This window comes from Microtus oregoni, unplaced genomic scaffold (genome assembly GCF_018167655.1).
Source record: "Microtus oregoni isolate MIOR12 unplaced genomic scaffold, Mior012 000008F_ref0000371, whole genome shotgun sequence".
Classification (NCBI taxonomy): Eukaryota; Metazoa; Chordata; class Mammalia; order Rodentia; family Cricetidae; genus Microtus; species Microtus oregoni.
The window spans coordinates 47,652,175-47,656,326 of NW_024543067.1; the positions used below are offsets into that span (position 1 = coordinate 47,652,175).

At 43.5% G+C, this 4,152-nt stretch overlaps 1 pseudogene; it reads right to left on the reverse strand.

Moving 5' to 3' along the window:
- Positions 1-3,665: 3,665 nt before the first annotated feature.
- Positions 3,666-3,761, reverse strand: LOC121452028 (annotated as a pseudogene).
- Positions 3,762-4,152: the final 391 nt, after the last annotated feature.

The following is a 4,152-nucleotide window of genomic DNA, read 5'->3' on the forward strand; positions in this document are numbered from 1 at the left end:
AGTTTTTATGAAGGTCTCACTATAGAGGCATAATTGATTACACATTGGTGATTGGCTTAAATTTTAGGGGAGGGGACAGAAAGCCTCAACACTGTAATTCTGCTTTGATTTTTTTTTTCAGGTAACAGCCTCTATCTAAAACTATCTAAGGTTTGTCATTCTCTGCACACATATACCTGCCAAGCTTGTTAGTATAAATCAAAAGCTTCCCTCATACTGACATCTAAATTAAGGTTCAAAAGTCTTTCATATTGAATCATATCCAAAGAAGGCTTTTAGTTTGGCTTTTTTAAAAAATTGACTTCAAATTTGATTCTAGAATCAGGGAATACTTTTGTTTTCTAAAACAGAGCAAATCTTGTCTACAGAGGTGTTTCTTGAAGTAAAAGGTTTGACAGGAAGTTCTTTTTCATTTCATGCACTTTCTGTTTTTCCTTTGACTCTGCTTCGTGGGGAGAGAGGCGACTTGACTGGAAAGCTTTTACATGGCTTTGCTCTCAGCGACTAATTTCCCCGGCCTCTTCTCATCTTTATGATTCTTCCTCCAACATCTCTGACTCTAATGAACATGGTCCAGTTTTGTGATGCGCTGTTGTGACATAAATGTGTATCTGGCTTTCGTCCCTGACTACTGTCACATTAGTCCTAAAACCCTTGGAGTGCACGTGGGGGTGGTAAATGCCTTGTATGCCAATGAGATAAATGGGGGACTTAGCTGCTTGGAGATGGGACTGGCCTCTCGGAAGACCTATACTGCTGCAACTTTCAGGCCCACTTTCCACTTCTGAGGTAGCGAGAGGGACGAAGCTGCTCACTAAAGGGTAAATTGACCATCAATGGCCAAAGACATGCTCATGTATCGACCCTGTCTATGTAATGAAACCTCCACAAAACCCCAAGGGACTGGTTCAGAGGTTCTGGATTTCTGAACGTTTGGAGGTTTCTAGATGGCAATGAGTCAAGAGTGAGTGAGTGGGTCCCAATCTTTATCCACGCCCTTTGCCTGTGCATCTATTCCATGGTGAGCGGGTACCAATCTTTATCCACGTCCTTTGCCTGTGCATCTATTCCATGGTGAGCGGGTACCAATCTTTATCCACGTCCTTTGCCTGTGCATCTATTCCATGGTGAGCGGGTACCAATCTTTATCCACGTCCTTTGCCTGTGCATCTATTCTATATGCATGTTCATCAGAGCCATCTGTAATTTTCTTTATAATAAGCTGGCAAATTTTGCTGTTAACAATTTGAGATAGGGTCTCTCACTGTAGCTCTCCTGGCCTGGATCTCACAATGATACTCCTGACTTAGCCTACTAAGGGCTAAGCTAGCATTTGTAACCCTCCTGAGTTCTGTGAACCAATTTAGTACATAGAACCCAATGGTGATTTGTGGGAACCCTGACTGATGTCTGAAAAGGGGGCCTCCTAGGAACTGAGGCTTCGACCTGTGGGTTCTGACCCCATTTCCAGGTAGATTATGCCAGGACTAAATTGAAGGGTACCCATCTGGTATCTGCTGGAGATGTGCCGGGTACATGTTGGGAACACAAAAGCCTTTGGGCTGTATTGAGTATATGGATGCAAGAAAAATAGTTTGGCTATTTGTAGCTCTTACAGTGACGTTAAAAATCCTGGTTGTCTGGGCCACAAACAAAGGCAAATATCCCATAATAGCAGGGTTGGTTTTTTTTGTTTGTTTGTTTGTTTTTTGTTTTTGGCAGTCTTCTCTGTTATTGAGAAATGGTAGTTTTAGGGCTGGGGAGATAACTAGCTGCTAATGTGCTTGCTTTGCATCTTTGAGAACTTGAATTCAGTCCCAGGAGCCACACTGAGAAAGCCAATGGGGACCCTGCTGAGACAGCTCAGTAGTGAAGACGACAGACTGCTTCTTTCAGAGGACGTGGATTCAATTCCCAGCACCCACTTTGGCAGCTCAAGGTAACTCCAGTTCCAGAAGATCTGATGCTCTCTCTGTTCTGGGCATTAGGTACTCATGTAGCGTACAGACATACATGTAGGCAAAATACCCATACACATTAAAGAAAAAAAGCCAATGGGCAGTCAAGGTGTTTTAGCAGATGAAGGTACTTTCTACCAAGCCTGGCAACCCGATTGGCCAGTGTCTGAGTTTAGTTGCAGGCAGCTCATTGGTGAATCGAGGCTGACTCTTGCTTGCATCGGTTAGTAGGATCTGTGGATAGCTGATGTATTTTAAACCCCTGGGTCTGTGCTTATGAGCCCTGGGACACCATTTATGTCTTCGTGTGAGGGTGTAAAGCAAGTTCGCTCGCTATGGGCCCCTTTCCGGTGTCTGAGTCCGTTCCTCTTATCTCTCATTTGAGTGCTTTTCATCTGTCACAGTCATGGTTTTCACTTGCTTTTTTTTTTATTAGAAGTTTTTGTTACACTTTGTTTATTTCGTGTGCATGTGTGTGTGCGCACACACATAATGGTGCATGTATAGAGGCAGAGGAGAGTCTGTGGGTCATCTGGCTCCTTTCATTATGTCGGTCGCAGGGATTCAATTCAGGTCACCAAGCTCGGGAGTAAGTACCTCTACCCAAAGCCTTATCACCAACCTCTTCACTTACTTAGCAATGTGGAATTAATTTTAACGGTAGGCACAAAAATGTACCATATGAAAGTCAGACCAGAGGCTGGTGACATAGCTTAGCGGTTAAGAACCCTGACTGCTCTTTCAGAAGACCGGATACAATTCCCAGCACCCACATAGCAGCTCATAACTGTCTGTAACTCCAGTTCCAGGGGATCTGGATAAAGCATGCATAAATATCATATATATATATATATACATATATATATACATATATATATATGTATATATATATATATATATGAGGTCAGACAAGGTGGTGCACACCTTTAATTCCAGCACTTGTGAGGCAGAAGCAGGCAGATCTCTGTGAGCTCAAGGCCCACAATGGTCTACAGAGCCACTTCCAGGCTAGGCAGGGTGAACAGAGAGGCACTGTCTCAAACGAAAGAAAGAAAGAAAGAAAGAAAGGAAGGAAGAAAGAAAGAGAAAAGAAAAAAGTATTATGGATGGCTATGGCTATAAACAACTTCTAGAAACAAAATGTCTGAAACAGAGATGTGAATTCAGCATGCTCTCCATCTTTGCCTGTCCTTGTCGATCCTCACCGTGATTCATGCCATGGTCTCCATCTTTGCCTGTCCTTGTCGATCCTCACCGTGATTCATGCCATGGTCTCCATCTTTGCCTGTTTTCACAGGTCCTCACTGCGATCCATGTCTCTGTGTTCCCAAACTCTCTTTCCTCTTGTATTCTAGGCTGGCCTTCCAGTTGCTATGAAACGAAGAATGGTTTGGGATTCCTGATCCTCCTGCCTCACCGCATGCCTGCTGGGTTACAGGTGTGCCCCACTAGCCCTGGTTTATGCAGTACTGGGATGGAGCGCAGCTAACTGGGCCTGCAAACAAGATACTACCAACCAAACTGCACTTCCCCTCCCTAGTTTTCTCTTACACTTTTGTGTGTGTGGGTGCACACATATATATGTTAACACACGGATGTTCTTGGTCTGATCCAGTTCAGAGAATGTATTAAATTATGGCTTTTCAGTCTCTTTAATCGGGAGCAGTTTCTTGGGCTTTGCCTTTTATTATCTTAATACATTTTCCATGTCAGATGAGTCATGTTCCCACATAATAAGGCTCCAGGGAGATCTCACATGTGGCATAAAAACCCAATCATCAAGCTTATGAGCCACAAAAGGCTCCATTAATATTTTTAAAGGAGCAAGCAGGCCAGTTCTTACAGAGACTGCCCCTCAATTTCAGATTGCTTGTTGGTTCCTTATAATTAGATTCCAGCTGCTAATTCCAGTCTCTATGTCTCAGAAGTGGAGTTACACAGCTCTCAGAGGATCGTCTGTAGAAGCACACACGCTCTATTGTCTATCCCTAAGCATGTTAAATCAGAGGCCTTGCTGTGTTGCCCAGGCTCGTCCTAGGCTCAAACTATCCTCCTGCCTTAGCCTCCCGAGTAGCTGGAACCATCCATCCTCACTTAGCATAGCAGCCTTGATCATAGATGAAGACAGTTATTTGATAAATTTCTCACTGTGAAGTCACTCCTTTTCCCTTTATAGCTAAGAAATGTCTTTTGT